This window comes from Apium graveolens, chromosome 4, assembly GCF_009905375.1.
Source record: "Apium graveolens cultivar Ventura chromosome 4, ASM990537v1, whole genome shotgun sequence".
NCBI classification, from domain to species: Eukaryota; Viridiplantae; Streptophyta; class Magnoliopsida; order Apiales; family Apiaceae; genus Apium; species Apium graveolens.
In genome coordinates, this window is record NC_133650.1 from 80,153,939 (window position 1) to 80,177,057 (window position 23,119).

A 23,119-nucleotide genomic window follows, 5' to 3' on the forward strand; every position below is an offset into this window, starting at 1 on the left:
ATGGACCCATGCCCTTCCTCGAGCTTATACACAATTACCTTTGAAACTCCCTCGACATCGAAAATCGAACCTGGGATCTCATTCTAGACATCATCGTTACTAGAATTCTATGCTTGCACCGCAACCTTCCTCGTATAATAATACGACTCTCTATTGATAAGAAAGAATAATAATTCACTATGTAGATACTCTACTTAATTAGTCTATTAATGATAACTTATACACTACCACGACCCGATTAGTGGTACTCAATCTCAACACCCAATCCAATACAACTCTCACGGTTGTAATCAGCTCAATACTCGCAGAATCATTGCTGCCTTACCTTGGTCCACCACTGACCTACTGTCGTCATTCATTTTCCATGATGTCTTAATAGCTAACCATACGGAGTCCATACATGTCGTATCAAATCATTCTAAGGAGGTAACATAATCACCATTTCTGATTCATGAAGAACACTCCTGATCCTGACATACATACATGACATGAAGCAGATAAAAGTGCAAAAGAGTTTCAATCAAAGCAACGATAGCAGGTTAATACTATTCTTAATCATACGCCCTAAATAGAAGAATTAACTCAAGGGTTCATCTAGTCCTTTTTGAAACATGGTCCTGGATTATCTCAAGATAGGACCTTCTAAGATAGATAGCCCGTTCATGGCGATTACACGAATTAAACCTTTACCAACTACTATTACGGTTGGGTATTGCACAGTCATCAGAAGGAATGTCAATCTTCCAAACCATAATTCAACCTTCACATTTTTAACCATCATCACTGTATTCTTTTGGCACACGCGCCTATAATTATCCTCTTACCCTTAAAGTGTCGGCCACCTCTTTGGCCTTTCCTGATAGTAAAATTTCCTTACAGTCAATGTCATTTTAACCACCTCCAAATAAATTTTCTACCTTATTTCCGATCACTGCTTGAGTGAAGATGTTTTCCTTAAAATCAGATGGAAAAAAAATATCACCATTTTTCCATAAGTTATTGCCTCAGTCTTTAGAGGCTAATCACTGTCAAGACTGACTCTCAATCATACTTAGAACATTTTTTTTTTATCTTAAGTCCTAATTGCCCTGAACAATTTCGACCATTACTGGTTCGATCCATACTTTCTCGTGGTTTAACACGTGCCCCACTTGGCATCATTATAATTACGTCATATTTCCTTTATCCACATTTATATTCTTGAGAATTTTGAATATTACCTTTTTCCTTATAAAACCTCTAAGGTTATCCTTCAATCGTTCCTCCTGTATTCCCTAGATACAGGGCATATCACAATACCATTTACTAATAGTAGAACCATTGTCTATATACTTCTGCAAAATTTCTCCACTGATTCTTAAAGGTTGTTGTTACCTTAACCCTTTCCCAATCATACTGTCAAAACTCATACTGTCCCTATTAAGGGTGACATGCCAACCTTTATGCAGTCCCCTAGGATTCATTTTAAGTTACCAATGTTCTATCCTTAATTCCACCTTTAAAAGGTACCTGCATCCTTCCACGAATAAATCAAGTCATATTTCCTTGATAGATTATCATATTCATCATTCCCACCTCGATAGTCTATACCTAACTTCATAATAGCATCCTTATTCAAATTGAGGTCAATCCATATGGCCTCCAAAAGATAACAACGGTTATCCGCTTGTCTTGCCTAATTTGGTAACGATAACAAGGATGTTCTGGAAGATATTGGTCGTGTTCAACGTGAACTTCTTCTTAATAATTCCTTATTTACTTCTGTTGTTTATCTCAACAGTCACCTCAATGTTGGGATATCTTTCATACCTGGCGTCTCCCTTTCTGGGTATCAAGCCACCGGTCTTACATTTCCTTCTTGAAGGTCACTTCCTTCATCCAATTTTTCCTAATTTCTTACTTCCTTATCCCCTTAGTCTATCCGCGTCTCATTATTTATCCTTCGAATTATCTCAAGGTTTCCTCGAATCCTCCCAACTTACAGGGGATAAACTATATGTATCTCTTATGCCCTCAACCATCAATTTTAACTTATGGTGAATCACCCTCATCCTGACGAATGCATACTTTTCTATTTCTATTGCTACGAGTCGTTAGGGTTTCCTCATACCCAACTCCCTTATCATACCTCAAACTCTATTGCCGTTATATTCCTTTCCACTTCAATTTCTTTTTATTTTCCTTTCTCTTATCATTATTTCATGAACCAACACAACATAAGCATTGATTTCAAACATCCCGTCACTCTGGATTCGTGTCCTCAGAACGAATCTTGATAACTTTTACAACTTAGATTCATAATTTATCATACTCGTCTGCCTTTGTTCTGGCTCTAAAGCTTTTACACTATCTCCTTATCTTTGGGAATTACTTTCCCGAAAACAATTGACTGAACTTAAATCAGTTTATTATAATCTCTTGCTCCGTGCCTTCCTTGGCCTTTTACCGGCGGGTGGTCTCTCTCTTAGGAGGGTAAGTGATAAAAACAGTCTTTTGTGATTCGTCAATCATTTAGAATCTCAAATGATTCCTATATTTCCTTTAGCCAGGCTCTTGCCTCGACTGGGTCAGCTTGTTCCTTGGAACTCTGAGAGCTTAGCGATTTAAAGGTCCTGAAAGAATTTCTCACCGCACTGTCTCCTCAGGGTGGTGGTTGGGGATAATAGTCTAAGTTCTTTTTAGACAGGTCCATGAATTGCCGTATAGGAGTACCGTCTCGGGTCTCCTTTCCTTACTCGACTTTCTGTTTCCTTAGTATGAAATGTTTCATCCTACTCCCCATAATTGGGGTCATCTTTTAATTTAAAATCCTCATTTTCCACTCTATTATGTCATGGGTTCCTTCTATCTTGATGGCGACCTCCCTGACTATCACGTTCAGGGTTTGCTCTAAATCTTATTCCTCAAACTATGGCTCTCATCTAAGTTCTCATCCTTACGCTCTTGAACTTTTGGAACCCAAATTCTATAGGAATACCTCATTATTCCCTTATCATCTTTCTCGATATTAATCTTTTATCTAATTATTGGCTCCCTGCCTTCATTCATAACTTTTTCTGGCACAATATGATCTTTTCCAATAATTCGGGTTGTATTGCAATCTCAAACAGCTTTTCGGTACCGGCTCCGGTTACCTTCACTTCTATTTCCATTTTCTCAAAATCTCTTATAAACTCTCCAAAAGACATTATCATCTTGAGTCTCTCCTTTTTACTAAGGGCATCAGCCACCATATTGGCTTTCCCCGAATGATAAAGAATCTCCCAATCATTATTCTTGATTAGCTCTAACTGCCTCCTCTGGCATATGTTGAGCTCTTTCTACGTAAGAATGTACTAGAGCACTTATGGCTTAGGTAATTCTCGCACTTCTCTCCATACAAGTAGTGCCTCCAATCTTTAGGGTAAAACTATTGCCACGAGCCTAAGCTCATGGGCGGGGATATCGAATTTCATATTACCTTAATTGTCTTGACGCAGACGCGATTATCTTGCTGTGCTAAGAAGCACCCTAATTCCTTATGCGAAGCGTCACTTACAAATCACAAAATCTCCTTTTTCCATTCGGCAACGCCAGCATAGGGGCCATCACCAACCTCTGCTTCAGTTCTTGAAAGCTGTTCTCGCATTTCTCTGTCCATTCGAACTTCTCAGTCTTACGAGTAAGCCGCGTTAAAGGGGCTACTATCTTTACAACTTGAACGAACCTCCGGTAGTGACCGGCCAATCCTACCTCTGGTAGTCGACCAAACCATGATCATCAATTCATCAGTGGTCCTTTATCCAATCCTGTCAGGATCCTCCATGGGATCCTCTTCAACAACTATCCCTTCTAGGACAACATCCTCAACCGCTAAATCCTCAATATCAACATCATCCGGTCCTGCATTAGGACACTCTATCGGATCCACAATCCGATCTCCAATTAGTAATAAAATATCATCGCGATGTTGCTCCTCAACCTCAGGGTTCGGAGTCCCTCTACCATATACGATAACGAACTACGCTCCTATCACGATATTTATAAGGGTTCCCATAAGGGTTTTAACTGTCAGTGCTATATTAGGTAGCCCGACTATGAACTTGGCAAGAGTTCTTATTATCTTGGTTAACTTATTATCTTAACGTCCCATCATCTCTGAGGTTTATAACGCTTAGCTCTGATACCATTTCTGTAACACCCCCAGATCCGGGGTCGGGGATCCGGGTCGTCACGAGTTCCATTTCCCTTAATAACACCCAATCTTAATAATTACTCAACTACTCTGTACTGTGACCCCACAATAAACACACACACCACACGTTATAGTCTCAGAGATGAACATCCAAAAATAACCACAAGTCATGTTATTCCATAATTATCTGCCAATACACCTTAAAAGGTTTTCTGAATAAATTTACATTTCTTTGCCATTATTACAATTCATAAATATAAATAAATCTGGTCCATCAAAAGTTGAAAGCCTAGCCTATTGGTAGTTCCTACCTCAGCTACGGCGGCATCAATGCTTCTAGAAAACTGCGGAACGTCTCCTAATCGCTTGCGAATCGGGAGCTTGGTTCTGTTCATCTTTTCTATCTGTTGTTGTGTGATGAAAGAAAAAAGCAAGGGTGAGCAGCAAGCCCACCAAAATAATATGTATAATGATTAATAGTATATGAGTCTACTCATAATACTCATGAAAATCTTGGTCAAAAGAAATGAACCAAGTTTGATATCTTAATGCGATGAAGTCGCAAAATATTCAGTATATATGCATATATACTTTTCAAAATAATGGAAGTCCTCTTCCATGCATAATATACACAAAGTCCCATTGTATAACTGTATATAACAAAATATCGTTGCAAGGTGATCTCATATATCTAACCTTGTCTCAACGTTTTTCTGAAAATCTTTGTCATTCATAAGACAATTATTAATTAGATATAAGTTTAAAAGATGAAGTTACCAAATACTTCACTACACTTATATCATTCCCAAATACTACTTGAACTACCACCGTTCAAGTTATAATCAATTTCAAAAGTTCATCCCACTGATGAGACCACAAGATAAGACTTGAATAGATTCAATCTTTGAAATATTATTGAATGAAAAAGTTATGAGATACTTTATTTAGTCCCGATATATATATATCCCTTTTAAACATTTCCTGGAATCTCTGTTATGCAAAGTATGAACAGAGTTTGAAACATCCAATGAATTTTGGAAAGGAAAAGAATTTTGGCATAAACCCGATATCTTGCTGATCAGGCAAAGATACCAATAAGTAACCTTTTCTACTGTAGATGGATGAATTCCTCACCGGTCATCACCCTGGCCGCATTAGGACCTCGCGCTAGACCGTACCCCGGCCCCTCACGCGTTGATGGACTGCCACCCAGCCACTTACACAATAATAGACCGTACCCCGGCCTGTCGCTTATGCCGACTCAATCAAATGGACTTACTTCCCGAACATTGGGCAAGTAATCAAATTGTTTACCAAAACTGCAACCTCGTTGCGAATATAAAATACACCACAGAGCCGGATTCCCCAGGTTTTGAGCGAGTATTTAAATCCCCTTAAAAAGGAAGATCTTAAATATAAAAAATGAGTTTTGGGATCCGCTCTGACTTTAAAAATCATTTTGAAGACTCGAAAACACTTTAAAGAGTGTTTGGAGTAAAGCTGATTTAATGAAGTAAATCAGTCCCCAGAATATTTAGAAAATGACCGAATATTATTATTTAAATAATATTCCCATAAAGAATAGTCTTTATAAAAATAATTGAAGTAGAAGTATTAAAATTTATACTTGAAACGAGTATTAAATAACCAAAGATATACTTATATGAAAGTATTATCTTTATTTGAATAATCGAAAATAAGTTTGATTATTAACACCTTATTCTTTAATAAAATAAAGAATATATTAGGTAATAAGCGGAGTCATAATACCTCGAATGAATATTATAAATAATATTCATTAAATAAAATAAAGGAGTCATACATCCTCAAATGAATATCCAATTAATAATCATTAAATAATATAAACTGAGTCATAACCCTCGAATGAATATTCAAATCATATTGAAATAATAAAATAAACTGAGTCATAACCCTCGAATGAATATTCAAAATAGTATTCAATTAATAAAATAAAAGGAGTCATAAGTCCTCCGATGAATATTCAAAATAATATTCAATAATAAAATAAAGGAGTCATAAGCCCTCGAATGAATATTCAAAATAATATTCAATAATAAAATAAAGCTAAAGTTATCGAATAAACCTTGTTCGATTAATAGTTTGGAAAACTATAACCATATATATATATATATATATATATATATATATATATCCATATCCATATATACAAGATTACTCGGGATCCTCGACTCCCGGTTTTAGAAAATATTTTCACCTTTGGGTCCCTATACTAAGGGTATAAGCAAGTTACCGCTATCCTCTAGCATAGGTATTATCAACTGAACCAACAGATATATATTTCAAGAATATGAAACAGGCATGCATATATACCATATCACATGCTACAATATATCGCAAGAATTTGCTAAATAACCAACATGCATCTATCGCAAGATAATGCATATACAAGTGTATACATCACAACAACAGTATAACGGATAGAATACTTGCCTGAGCGACTGGGGGTTACGAATGGCTCGGGACGAGTCTGGTAACCTATAAGCAACAAGTAAGTTGGAATTAAACCAAAGTCACTTGTAAATCTATACTTTAACTAACTTAGACTCTAACGCTCGTTTTGCGCTCACTGATTCGCTTAAGTCACTCGGGTACCCTCGGCTCCACCATTTTTAATAATTTAACCTTTACGAGTTTTAAAGCGATTCCTTCGCGAGTGTCTTACCAACTGCCTAACACACTTACCATAAATGTTTCATACATTAATTAACCCTTTTTGGTCTTTAACCTATGTTTCAAAGTAAGGCGAGGGGAAAAGTTTCGTTCGCGAAACGCCGTTACTTGAAACGGTCGTTTCTCCTAAATCGTGCATCGGAATCGAACGAACTACATATCAAAACGAAGCTCGTAACATGAGCTATCTAAACATTGCAGTGGTCATAATCTAGCAGGGGGTTCTCGGGTCCTAATGTTATGCACAAAAACAGTCCAAAGAAAATCAGACGTTACGACGGCTATGTTTACGCGATTACCAATGTTTAAACTACTCCAATTAACCACCAACCAACTCATAACCATCAATACAACAAAACTTCACCTAAAAAATATCACATCAGTCCATAATCTCCAAGGTTTTCAACTCAAACAACCACAATCAAGACCTATGAACTATAATCAAGCTTCAATTACCAAAACACTTCCAAATCAAACCAAACTACTAATAATCACAATCCATGCTTCTCATTTCACAACACCAACCATTAAACTTACTAACAAATAAAGTAAAGGCTAGGGTTTGAAGTTTATACCTTCCTTGGGAGGTGTTAAGTTGCTAGGAAGCCTTAGGGAGCCTCCTACAAGCTTGATCTTTCCAAAGAAATCAAGAACACAAAGTTAGGCTTTAAAGTTTCTAAAAGTCCGATTTAAAGAACTGTAAAAATGAGGGTCTTACCATGATTATTTGGACGAGACTTGTGAACAAGAGTTGTAGGCCATCTCAATACCTTTCCAATGAGCTATAGAACACAATATTTGAGTGAGAAATGAAGGAGATACAGCAGTTTTAGTGTTCTGATTCTGTTTTGGCCGAGAGCATGAAGAACAATGCCTTGGTTTCTTTTTGATTTTGATGAAAAATGATTTGCTTGGCTTGGTTGCTTGGTTTTTGTGCTTGCTTTAGTCAATTACCTTCTTGCCCTTGAATTTGTGTGGTTACAAAGCCACCACACCTCCTTCCTTCCCATGTCATGCTTATGTCACCTTGCACATGTCATAATGCTCCCACTTGTCCACACCTTGTGGTTTGATGATGTCACAATCCCTGGCTTCTTGTACAAGCTTGTCTCTTGATCACTTATTTGTTTTACGGTTCGCTTATCTTTCGTTCTCGTTTATCGTTTGAGGGATCATACCCGGGATCTTATTACTTAGGTTCCCTTAACCTTTCTCAATATATTATATTCCTTTTATGATCCTCTCCTATAATCCTTTAATTTAAATCCTTTTTATCCTGTTACCTTATACTCAATTCTCTCCGTATCTTGTGAATTTTCGGGAAAAATCAAAGTGTTCGGAATTGGATTCTGACGATCTTTACATACACTTATATCCCATATAAAGTACTAATAAAATCTCAGAATATCCATATCAGAACCCCTACATAGTGTGGCATGAAAAGTTTTCTCGTTCAGCAAAAACACTATTCATAAGGGTTTCAAAATTTCTCAAAAATTGGGGTTATTACAGTCTATTCTCTTACCCATGGAGTTTATCGACCAGTTGCTAATCCTGAATATGGAAGGTTGTACTTTGACCCCTTTCGTCTCAAGGTAATATTTAATGGCCAAGATATCCTCCATCTAGACTCCCACAGTCGATTTTTGATCGACTTCTCTGGGATGACACTCTCTCACTTCATCCTTTCGGAATTGACGTCCACTTCGAGGAGATGAGAAGAGCTGAGGAGGCTGATCAACGTCGCCTTGAGGAAGAGAAACATCACCTCAAATGGTTGGAATTGAAAGAGAATATAATTTATCTTACAGGTTCTATGTCACGCATCTTTCATCGCAGGACGATGAAGAAGCTAGAGGATGAGAAGAAGAAGAAGTCTGAGTAGTTAGATTGTTTTAGGGTTTTATGTTTAAAATTAATCTTGTACTTATCTTCTTAAATATTAATGAAAATATCTTTTGCCTTCTTTGATACCTTAAGTGAATGAATGTTTACTATCTTGTTTGTGCTTGAATGATTATGACTGTTAATATTCCAATTAGTACTGCATGCTTAATTTTTCAATAGTGCATGTGAGAAAGTAATCTCTGTTTGAGTTCATATGTTCACTACAGTACAGATTGAGCACATTAGAGGAAGAAACTGATGTAACATAAGAAATTTATGAAAGATTTAATTATGATCTCATGAGAATTATAATCTTTGAGTGTTATGTTCTATCAAAATTCTTTAAAACTTTCTTTTTCTCACCAAGAAAGTTGTCCATACTCAATCTCAAAATCATAAATATTATATCTCAAATTTCTTCTTACTAATGAAACACTTGAATCCATTTCTGAAATATTGCCAAAATTAAGTGACATATTTCTTAAAATTATGCTTCACCACTCAGAAACAACATTAAGTTGGTTAGAGACTACATGCTGAGGTAGATATTAATGATACTAACAGAAACACATGGGTTTCATCAGTTTTTACTGAAGACTCTATGAAAGCTTTCAATAAACATATTCAAGTGTTAGTTCTTTGCAAGAAGAACAAGGTTTGAGATCATGGTACATGACAATAACCTGATCAAATCCTCTCGAATTCAAATGGAGGTTCCCAAAATTGTTGAACAACAACTGTCATAACCACGGTGTTAACTGTGAGTTCAATTGTGACTTCAGATTCACAAGGTATAAATACTGTTAATACTTTATCAGCATTTATTCTAAATACTGGTTTGGTATTTTCAACATTTATTATACATATTTTAAATCTTTTCGGTATGATTTTTTCTAGACCTTATTTAAGGACTAACTCTAGTTGTATGACCACATATCACCCTTCTTTAGCCACCTCTTATTTCTGTAGGACAATCTTTCTGAGCTTTTCTGTGAGTTGTGTGAAAAGATTTAGAGAAAAAAAGAATTAAAGAGAGGCAGGATCCTTCTAGGCAATAGGAGAGGTAGATGAAAGATAGGATTTTCCCTGTGAGGAAGCTCTGACTATTAAAAGTCATGAGATGTATGGTGTGAGGAGTAGTGAGACTACTTTAAAAGAATAGAGAGATTAAGTGTTACTTGTTATATGTTTATAGGTGCACAGAGTAGTAAAGAAACAGATGCTGAACAACAGTCTATTAAAACTCGAATAAACTATGATGTACCAAGTGCTGTTAATCTCCCTGCAGGTCTAAATACTGATACTTTATTGCAGTCCATACATTCTACTATTCCATCACATGAAGCAATCCTTGTTTTTGCTTAAAAATAGTCCATACACTCTACTATTCCAACACCTGAAGTAATCCTTGTTGCTGAAGATGGAGTAGCACAACAGTCCATTCATAAAGTTTCATCCATTACAGGATCACCATAGCACTCTACGGGAACTGAGGTTCTGGAAGTAAATTTAGAAACTCCAGTTCATTTATCTATAATTCTTGAAGATGTAGAGTTAACTGTTGATGGTATGGAAGATTCTAAAGCTACTGGATCACATACTGCACTAATTTCTGATTATATCTTATATGTTGAACCTGGTGATGAAGTTCAGCATATAGTTCAAGATCCAGTTGCAAATAAAGAATCTAATGATGGTGAATAAGCTGATGTTTCAAATGCTCTTATAGATCCCGAGGATGATCTTTTCTTCCTTGAAGATATGCCTATATATGTAAAATAACAGAAATTGAAGGAGGTAGATGCTAAGAAGAAGCAAGATTATTTTAATAATCTCTGGAATGCTAAATGGAAAGATGATACATATCCTATTTCCAGAACAAATGTCGTTGCACATCTGGAAACAGAAGAATAGAAAATTCAGAATCCTGATATGCCGACTCATCTGAAAGCATCAACTTTGGTTGTCAAATCCTTACATACAACTTAAGAAGAAACTACTTCTCAAATCAATCAGATCAAAGAATCATTGATTGCTTCAAAGCTGACTACTTATCAGAAAATTTAGAAACAACTTGCGCCAATAGTTGCCAGACATATTGCAGTTGAAGCTAATCAAGTTAGATTGGAAGCTAAGCAAGTTCGAATGTCTGATCAACTTACAGAGGTACATAATTCAATGGAGATGATTCTTCTCTACTGCTTGTGATGATGCCAAAAAGGGGGAGAAAATTATTAAATTTAAATGCAGGAAGCTGACATTGACAAATACTAATGATGAAAATGATGATGGAGGTAATAAGGGGGAACAGAAGGATAGTAAAACGAGAAGAGGTGAAGAGCTAGTTAGAGTTAGTGGTTCATCAAAAGCAATCACTAGATCTTAATCTAGAAAAGGTGGAGAGAGTAAGAGAAATGAAAGAAGAGTTAGAGAATTGATTGTGACTATAACAATGCAACAATCTTTACAAGTCACAACTGCTGATGAAGACCAACGTATTCCGGAGATAGAAGCTGGTGCAGAAGCAAGTCAATATCTTCAAACTATGAAAGTAAAAGGAAGAAAGACAACTCTATTTTACAAGGATCCAAAGATTCAAACATTTGACTCTGAGGTGAGTAGAAAAATCTTTGAAAGAGAAAATCCTAGAGTTAATCTAGAATAGCTAAGGCAAATGGAGGAAGACTTCAAGAATTCCATGAAGACAGTAAATACTGATACTACTGTTATCTCTCAAGTACTTTATGAAGATGATCCTTCTAACAGACCAACCAAAGGTATAGTCATAAAGGAGGTAAGTCAGGAAGAGGATGAAAGATATCCCAGATCTCAAGCTATCTTAACTACTGACAGGAAGCTTAAAGGAAAAGAGAAGATATGAGAGATGTTAAAGTTTTTTAAGTCTAAAGCTAAAGCTATTGCAAGGAAGAAATCAGTATCCAAAGAAACTAAATCACAAATACTAATAGATCCAATCTATACAGTTGTTCAATCATTTAATATTGATGAAATTACTGAAGAAGAAGAAATCAGCCAAGCTCACCAAAGAAGAAAGATTTATGGAGCTGACTGGGCTGATAAATTGAAATTAACCTCTAACATTGCTCAAGTTAAGGAAGAAGTTGTTATTCAACCAATCACAACCTCTGATTCTACTCATGTTATTGATTTCTCAAACCAAATTCAAGAAGATTTATCAAATTCTGATTTTGAAGACATAGTATCTGATAAGCCAGAATTTACTTTTGAAGAAAAGAAGAAGCTACCATGGGGAAGCAAGAAACCAGCACCTACAAGAGATTCTTTTGAAATATTGAAGATTTATAGTGGAAGTTCTCATCTTGAAAACCTGGAATCACAAGTGGTCTAGGAAGATTAAATATTGATGATCCATTTGTAGGAGATGCTTTTACTTTAAGAAAGTATTCTAATTTGACAGAATTTGGAGACAATGTAATGCTTGAAAACCTATAGAAGATCGTATCAGTGCAAATTGTTATTGATCGTGCTAAAGAGAAAATCATTTATTTTCTGGAGTCTGGGAGAAGCTTAAGGTTGAATCAAGAACAGTTAAGAGATAAACCATGGCAGGAATTGGAACTTATTGCTACAATTCTCATGGTAACTAATTCTGTAACTACCAGATGGTCTACATTCATAAAGAACCTGATACAGTTAAAGCAGAAAGGAATGTCTTACAAATCAAACTACATTCCAAAGTACATTGATAAAACTGAATATGCTATTGATATGCCTATTGGAGGAGCCAAGATAGAAATGAGTCTAGGGACTAAAGTTTTAACCTTTAATCCTGATGGAAAAAAATTGGGTTTCTGGAGCTGGATTATCTATCTCTTGGAAATTCAAAGTTACATCATCTCAGGGATGCCATCTATCAGAATGATGAATCAACAGATGAACTAAGGGAACATAAGCAGAAGATGAAATGGTATTTGGATGTAAGGGAAGAAAATTTGTTGTGGAAGTTTCTTGAAGATTTTCCAGACTGTTTTAGAGTTCAGAATGAAGAATAAAGTCTGATATTCACTGAAATAAGAAGGAATATGCTTACTTGATTTATGCTTTTAGATAGTTTTGACATCATCAATTGGAACTTGTACATATTGCCATAATGTACAAGTTGGGGGAGATTGTTAGATATAATTGATGATATCAGCAAAAACTATCAGAAGTTCATATCAGAACTTATATCAGCATTTATCGAAGAATGACGTCATTAGTACTTATATCAGTATTTGATGATCATCTAATGATGTCATCCGGATTTGTCACTTCAGTAGATATTAGATATGAAAAAGGAAAGCAGGAATTCAAGGCGTTGAAGGACTTTATCTCAGAAGCAATCATACATGGATAGGTTTCCTTATTGTAATAGAATAGGATTCCTTATTTAATTGTGTAGTTGTGCTCTATATAAAGCACGGATTAGGTTCATGCTATAAGCATTATGAACATTATTATATCATTCGTATAACCTAGCAGCTCTCAAGGATATTTGTTCATCCTTTTGAGAAAGTACGTTTGTAATCAGTTTTTATCTGTTAATATAAAAATTGTTGATTCTATAGAAGCTTTGTCGAATTTATTGCATAAACTGTATTCACCCACCTCTACAGTTGATTACGGACCTAACACTGTAATTGACTCATCATCCTTGGCATCAAATTGCTCATATTCTTGCACAAGAACAACTCTTCTGTTTTTCTTTATTGTCATTGTACCTTGGCACTGTGTTTCCAAGGCATCCCATATCTCCTTTGCAGTCTTACAGGCAATAACACTGTTTGACATCACATTGTCCAAATTGTTGTGCAGAATATTCCTGACTTTAGCATCCTTAAGCATTGCAGCTTTTTCAGGATCTGACCACTTTGATTTTTCCTTTATGGCATAGTGTTCAGGAGCATCTGCAGTCATACCCACAGTTTTCATAGGGTATGGAGGTCATGTTTTGATGATATCAACATACGAATCATCAATAGCTTCAAGGAACATCAACATTTTTACTCTCTATGTAGAGTAATCAACTTTCTTCAGGATGGGAATTTTCATGCTTTCATACTTACTTCCAGACATCTTGACCTTTGCAAATTAATAGTTAATTTGACCGCTCTGATCCCACTTATTTCCCAGTAAAGTAATTATTTAAGAGGGGTTGGATACAATTACTAAACAAATTGATGTATTATAAAAGTAAAGTAAGAATAGATGAATCAAATAATAGTTTATATTGATCTTTTATAAACTGTTACAAAAGTCTCTCAAAAACAATATTCTTAAGAGCTTCCAGGTTATACGAATACTCGAGTTCTGCTCACCATATTGTGATAACCTATTATGTGTTTATATACTACACAACCACAATCAGTCCTCTATCAATTACAAGATATGTTATATTATAATTCTAACACTTTCCATATATATCTAAATCAACTACGATCCTATAAATCAGCACATTCTGATTTATCTCGCAATCCTGACTTATCATCCAAGTCATTCTCAACGGATAACCTGATCAACGGATATATGCTATAACTTTAACGTATAATCATTTAATTATATCAACGGATGACTAAAGGTCATCAACGGATGATAACGAAGCTTTCAACAAATAATCATATCACATCAGTTGATCATATCCCGATTGTTAGATCCTGATCTTCGACTTAGCCAATTCTCAATATATTTCAAAAGAGCCCCAAACGTCACCTTTTTTGGCACCCAAACACATTTAGGCGCCTCTATATAGAGCCACAATGTATCCTTGTGTTTCTTTTATCTTCCTTTTGTAACCAAACACAAACAATAGCAAAATTCTCAAAGTCCTTTCAATCACGGGCAGTAACAACTCTACCTTTCCCAATCATCTTATCTCAGTTAGACAGCATCTTGAAATCAGTAAGCGTTTCTTGTACATCTTTATTATTTTCATGCAAATTTCTTTGTGATATTTTTGCATGCGAGTTTTGTTACTTTTAAAAGATGCTTTCTGGGCCTTTTGTTTGGGGGTTTCTGTTGTTTTTTGTAGGGGTGCTTTTTCTGGGTCGGTAGTACGTATTTTTCTAGGTTGTTTGCTCCTTTTTTAGGGGCGCCCAACAGGTTTAAAGAGGGCATGTGAGTTGTTCCCAGTCAAGAACTCTCTTCGGGCGTTTTAGGTCGTTGAATAACCTTCGGGAGCCGACCCAGGGTGCTTAGTCACTACCATTCTTTCAAGTTGTGATGTGTAAGGCCGCAACCAAATAACAATATAAACCAATATAATCATATATTTAATGAAGGCTATAAAACAAAAATTAAATATGTGTATGTGTTCATTTTCTACCATATATTTCAAAGAAAGCAACACTTGAGAAGTAGATTGGTATATAACTCACTATGGACGATAAAGAAAATAATAACAAGATATCTTGAAGGTCGATTACTTATACATAACACAATCTTTAGCCAGTGTGATGCACAGGCATTCTGTAAATATGTATAAAGTATTGATTTGTTAATAATTATTTTATTTATTTGTATGTTGGAAATGCGATAAAAAATATTTCGTATATTTGCTGCGTTGAAAATGTGATTGATGAATTATACAACATTCAGTGTCAATACAAGTTTGTATTGTACTTATATACATGAAAGTTCTTTAACCTTCTTCTGAATTTATATTTATTTGTACCATAAAAATATTATAGTTAAAGTATGACAATAATATATACAATTTATCTAATTAGCGGCATAAATAGTTGCATATATGTATGCTCGATACATAGTTTTTCAGTTGACATCTAACTCATATATTATTAATTATCATATTAATAATATAAATAAGTGAATTATAAATATTAATATTTAGAATTTGAAATTTTATCAAAACATCAAAAAGTACTTAATTTGAATTACATTTATATTTGATATATTTCTCACGTATAATTATTGGATGATTAATAATAATATTATTATTATTGACAAAATATATGTATATATGAACTTATTACTCAAACATAAATCTAAATCAAAATAAGTACTATTTGATATTTCAGTGGTATTTAAAAATATAAATATTAATGTTGCGTTAATTGAGAGGATATATGTGAAATAAATTTGATTAAATTATGCACGGGCATGGAAATATGTGGTTAAAATTAATTTGTGTGTGAAAAATGTGATTGAAGAGTAAAATTTAGTAGTCTGGTAGAGTATTCAATTCGAGTATTCGCTTTTGACTCCATAGTCAGGTTCAAATAAGTACATATGCACCTATCTGTATATATATATATATATATATATATATATATATATATATGTGTGTGTGTGTGTGTGTGTGTGTGTGTGTGTGTGTGTGTCTATATGTTATGTATCTATGTGTATACTAATCATGCAAAATTAATAGATTTTAATAAATGGTTATTTAGTTAAATAAATTTTATATTTACATTAATGTATATATAAAGTACATATTGATGAAGAATATTAATGACGCGTCAATTAATATATATTAATTGTGAGTAATACATATTATATAAGTATTAATAGTCAACTAATAAATATTAATTGTGAGAATAAATATAAAATAAATATTATATAGATATTAAGTAGGGGCATACTAGTCATATGAATTAATTGATCAACAAACTCTCATGTAGTTATATTATATATATAATTGATGAACAGATTTAATAAGAGATGTAATAAGAGTTGACTATCTCATCACTATAGTCGGTACTAACTTGCAAGTGGGTCACTAAGTTAAAAAAAACTTTCAGTCAAATCATAAAGTAATTATTTAAAAACTTATAAATTCGTTATTTACGTCAGTTTCGTTAAAATCTCTAACAGAAAAATGACGTTGCATATTTTCAAGTTATCTCAATTTTCAATCCGGTCACATACTTTATCTAAAATTTTCAATTTAATTATCGACTAATTTTAATTTTAAAATATAGTAAAGTTAAAAATTGAACATGTTCGTTTAATTCATATGCTTAGAAAAATATCACATTTTTCAATTTTATTAATTTTTTTGGAAGGATTCCCCTACACTTTAATTACATTTAAATTTTTATAACCATTTAATTCATATGCTTAAATTTTATTTTATTTCCGAATGTTGCACTTCAATTAAATTTAAATATGTACATAAGATTTCAATCCATATACTTATAAATCGATTCAATTGAACAAATATTTATCTTCCGGGTTAATATAATTTGATTAAATATAGAATTGAAATACCCATTTATTTCATATGCTAATAAAAGTGAATAATTATTTAAATATATAATATTTTTCAATTCATTTTTTCTTATAGTAAAAGTTGATACAATATTATATAAGGTTGGTAAGTGGGTACTGCAGAAGAATCGTAAATATAGTATATTTAATTTTCCCAATAGAAGATAGTATGCTAACAAATCGATAAAAGTTAAAAAAAACATTTAATTATATCATGTATATCAATTCAATTTTCTAATAGCAATAATATCATGTTTTTCAATTCACTTTTTGATAGCATTGAGACCAATAATTTTGAAAATTATTTATTTTGAACGATTACCGTTTAAATAATTTTGACCAAAATTAACACATAGTTCAGTGATGAATTTAAAAATTTTAAGCTAATGTGACACAATTTAACAGTTTCCGTAAACAGTCTACATATTTTTAACAACGGTGCAAGTATTTTGAGCTTCAGTATTTTGTTTGCAAGTTTTTACGATTTAATGATGTGTTAGTCCCTAACAATGCAACAAGAATTACAGAAAGGGGATTGAATGTAATTCTAGTAAACTTTTTCTGAATTACAAAATGTTCTAACTCAAACTATATATATAAGTGTTTTGATTTGCAAGGTGCGGAATCACAAGTTAAATAAATCAAAAACACAAAGTAATTAAAAACACAAGTTTTTAAAAACTTTCTGGTGGATTTGAAAGTATCCACCAGATATATATATATATATATATATATATATATATATATATATATATATATATATATCGATTTAAGAACTCTGTGAAGAACAATTGTCTCACAACTGCTTTACAAGTGAACAAACAAACTACAGGGAAATTCTTAACAGTTACAGCTTTTTCTATTTCTCTTCTAAAAGTGTTTGCTTAGTTGTTTGTTCTACTAGCTACACTTGGTTGATATACCACCAAGTTTACATGGTAATGAGACATGATAATAAAACAAAGCTATCAAGTCAAACTCCATGCTGCTTCACTACTCTATTCCAGCATATTTGAAAATCTTCTTAATCTTGCATGGAAATGGTAATGCTCCTTTGATCTTCATTTCCTGTTAAACAGACTGCCACATTCCTTTTGCAAACACCCAAAGCATGTGACTGTGTTGTCACTGTCAACAGATGTTTGAATTGATCATTCATCGGGTATATGCTTGTTATCCGTCAGGTTGCCTTGTTGATCATCCGTCGGGTAGCTTTATTGATCATCCGTCGGGTAGCTATTTGACACTTGACTTCATTTCACTTATGCAGAATTACAAGACATCTTGTATTTACAATTAATCAACTCATTCTGTATATCTAATTAAAGTCAACATGACTTATATGCTACTATAGAATCTATACAAAGATGTTTGCAGAAATGTGCTACATGACTTATTACTACATAAGCTACTCACCCGATGGATATCAATTAGTCATCCTTCGGGACTATATTGAATCATCCGTCGGGACTATAATTGATCATCCGTCGGGTGCTACATTTTTCACTAAGTTAAATCTACTAAGGTGTTTTGTTAATGTAATCATCAAGTTCACAACATATTCCCAAGATGATGCGATTGAAAACATTTTTAAGTTGTTGACATTTGCAAATTACTAGTGACTAATGACGAAATAGTCATGTTACCCAATCGTAATGTCGAAGATGGTTGGGTTGGTTGGGCTGTTGAAATTGACCGTAGAAATAGAAAAGATTTAGGTTCGGTAGTGTGAAAATAGAATAAAAATAATTGATGGACTCATTATAGAACTAGCATTAGTATTAAAATTATACTTACTATAAATATTATATATATATATATATTATAAATCAAATATTAATTAAAAAAATTGTTATTTCAGTTTTAACTGAACCAGTATTTAGTATTCAGGCTAACCAAACCAAACCGATTTTACTTCGGTCCCAATCGAAAAATTGAATTAACCGAAATTTTGAAAAAAAATGCAAACCAAATCAAATTGAAATTGCCCGGTTGAACTCATTTTTTGGTTCCGGTTCAAAAACTCAGCTCTACATCCATATATAAACATTGTTATGATCTAACACATTATCATCTTGAACAAATAAAAATCCTAAAAGTTTCTTTTATTTTTTTGTGAATTCAAAAATTATTTTTATAAATTAAATGTTGCCCCATAGATTTAAGGTGGTTAGAACTTTTTGTTTAAGAATTCTTATAAGATTAACGCTTGATTTTTTTTATACTTTCGTGTTGCGTCACCTAATTTTTTCCGAAATATGAAAAGAAAATTATTGATGTAATTATTTAAACTTTAACCTAGGAAGTTTTAGCTTTTTTAGTTATATTATAACTAATTAAAGAATATCAAATAATATTTGAGAACTAATTTAATCCATTACTCTAGCATTTTCTAAAAATATGAATGAAATGATTTTTACGGTAGAATGATATGATACTCATGAATGATGATCAGGTGGGAACAATTCCGTTATAACAAAAACATTAAAACGGCGAAAGGTCTGAAACCATAATATGGGATAAAGCTTTTTTCCCGGATTAAGAATGGGGCAACGTTGAAAAAGTAGGCGGTGGAGCCATGGAGCACTCCCCTCCCACAGTCCCCACCTCACATAACGGGATAATATTTACTATTTACTATTTACTATTTACTATTTAAGTAGTAGCAATCATCTTTATTGTGCAAGTCATTTTCTTGTCTCTCGCTTTGGTATCAACTATCCAGCGCATTGTCAAATAGCTGAGATTTCATTTATCTTTCTATCTTGAACATCTTTAAATCTCATACCTGTCAAAATCAATATTCGTTCAGTATCACTCTACCCAAACAACTTTTCTACTATCTTTAGAGCAAGAAAAACTATATACTCTATGTACTTCACTTCACTTATAAGCGAGGGTGTGTTCAAAAATTTAACATATACACCATAATGCTCATTCAACCATTAGTCCCCATCCTGTTACAATGATAAGTCTTCGATGTTTTCATTGCATAAAACTAAGAATAGTACAATAGCAATGGATTAAACCACATCTAACTCAATAAATAGATTAAAAAGAGAATCCAGGATATTTTTGTATGTCTTAACTATCATAACAACATGATGGATTAAATCAAATAACTCAATAAGTAGATAAATAAGAGGATTCCGGATATATTTATGTGTCCTAACTATCATAACAACAAGATCTTTAATACAATGTGCAAAATTTTTCTTTTCAGTAGCATCAATAATTTTATCAAGGGTATAAAAATTTTATTTTTACTACTTTTTATGAGGTGAGGGGGTCTCTAACATCCTCTAACCCCACTTTGATTACGTCATTGCTTACAAGTCAAATATCACTTATAAGTGACAACCAAACTGACCTAGTATTCGATCATCTGTAGTTTTGCTTGTCGAGTCTTGTGAACTGATTACGAAACTAGTATTCACTTACTATTTTATGCATATTATTAGGACATAATTTTGTTATGAAATCATCCTATAACTTTTCACAGCTCCATCTCTGCAATGCACCTAGAGGTTCTTGCTGGTTATTTGCAGTTCACATACATAGAATATTTCATTTCCATTCCAACAGTCTTTATATACTCGCACTTTCTCTTCAATTTTCAAGATTCATTTTTCTTCAACCACTTATTCCATTCCTGAAGAAAATGTAATAATAGAAAGTAACAATATCACTGAAAAGGAGAATCTGGTGCCATTAGAATTTAGAGTTATAACTGATAATACCAGATCTCAGACAGCTAAACGGCACTACAATTGGGATAATTAGCTCATCTATCACTGATTTTAAACTACATTTTAATTGGAAAAAAAAAACATCTTTTTCTACTATGGTCTGAGATTAAACAAGTACCCCTGAATCTTTGTAAGTTGAGAACTACTGTGCCTGGGGTAGTTCATAACAGAATAACCCATGATATACAACAAAAAATGCAAAATCTTTTGTAATGTGAAAGCCCTTTATAGCAAGATACTCCAATTTCAATTTGAATGCTAGCTAGCTTGCAACATTTCCTTGAAAATAATCATTGGGTCACCGAATTTATACTTTTAAACTTCACTTAAAGTTTTGTCGTCTTTAGAACCAATACTCTGTTGAAGTTCTTCTGTTTTGTGATATTTCTCAACTTCGGATGGAATGTAAGCATCTTTTCTGATAATTTGTACAATGTTTTTTGTGGTCTGCTTGTTTTATTCTCCTCTTACTTTAGCTGCAGAAAAAGGGAAAATGTGTAGCAGATGAAAGATTTTAAACAGGAATTGGCATTTAAACGATTACATCAAGCAAACAGGAATTGTTAGTGCTGGCACTGTAGTCCGAACTGTTAAGAAACCAGCCGCTCTAAAACTCGAGGTGTTGAAGGAAGGCTATTTCCAGGATTTTATATTAGTATTCTAACACGAACAACACCTTTAAGTGAAAAATTATAATCAGAACGACTTGTTGATTTCATTATAATGTTGTTTAACAACTTCATAATCAGGCTAAACTAAGAAGACAAGAAATAGTGTACTAAGTTGATAGCACTTATTCCATATTCACTAACACTACTGAGCCATATCAATATATTGCAATTTGCATGCACTACAATACCAGGCCCCTAGTGGGGAGAGTGCAGAACACAAGTTGAAGCTGAAGAAGACTGATGAATTGTGATGATTGATTCTCCTCTTTCATTTCGACAGACAAGATCGTTTCTTGGATGAAGTAGAATAAGTTCGCGATAGAAATCAATGGGGTGACAAGCTTATCGGCGACTTGACAGAAATTGAAATTGGAAGGATCATAAAAGTCCCATTAGTGGAAAAATAGCAAACTTTTAATCATCTGGTCTATCGAAAGTAATGGATCGTATCCTAGAACTAGAAATAGCATGCTTTGAGAATGATTTAATCATGTATATCCTGAATAATTATTGAGTTGTTGCTTTCGAATTGGGAATCCACTCAAATTATTGGGGGGGGGGGGGGGGCTTAGTGGTCGCTAAGTACAGTTCTGTTGATTTACTATGTTTAGTGCATGTTTTAGTTGTCGACCAATCTTAATTTCTCTCCTTGTTGTTCCACCAGCAGCCATCAGTTGTGGCCTATCGGATCTTCATTATAGTACTATTTGTGTTTGTTTCTTCTCCTTTTCCAATTCCATACCACCATGCACAGATCACAAAACCAACCAAATAGTTTCCATTAGAATAACTTGATAAAAAGATACATCTTCTTAAATTCTAATCCGTGCAACACTGCATGACATATATTTCAAATGATTAATTACATCGTGCTTAGAGGTGCCTTTTAACCCTCAATTTCTATATTGTTAAGAGAAAGAAAGGATTTAACGAGTTAAAACCAAGATTAGAGCATCCCCAATGCATCACACTAATCTCATGTGAAATTTACACCAAAATGATATAAATTACACCATTTTTATATTGAACTCCAATCCACATGCACTAAATCTTGAACACTCGTTCCGGAGAGAGAGAGAGAGTGTGAGTTAAACAACAGTCTAGATTCATAAGTTTTAAAGATCCAAAATTTAGCAACCTTTATTCATATTTCATACTAATAATTCCATGCATTAAAACTTGTATTTTTCGCTATGAATCATGTTAGTCCATGTTACTTTAGTGCTTGATCTTACGAAGTCAAAGTTGGGTTGATTTGACTGGCAGTTTTTATGGAATAAAAAAAATTAAAAGTTAAAATAAATACCTTGAGCAGCGGTAAGATTGCAGAAAATACAATTTTGACATAGAAATTATCAATGTTAACATAAGATATTCTCTCTCTCACCGTCTCACGACATCTTCTTAAGTTAAGTTTGGACTTCGGATCACCACTAAAGCCCAACCCATATAGAATATTCAGAACTGAAGTATAAGCCCAACCCATATAGAATATTCAGAACCGAAGTATGTCATACTAACGAGGGATGGCAATTTGTACCGAACTAATAGATACCCGATCCGTACCGATCCGATCGGGTTTTACCGATCCCGAATATTTTGGGTTTAGATTCAGGTTTGGGTTTGATTTTTAAACCCGAACCATTTTCGGGTCGGGTTTGGTTTTAAGGCATATCGTT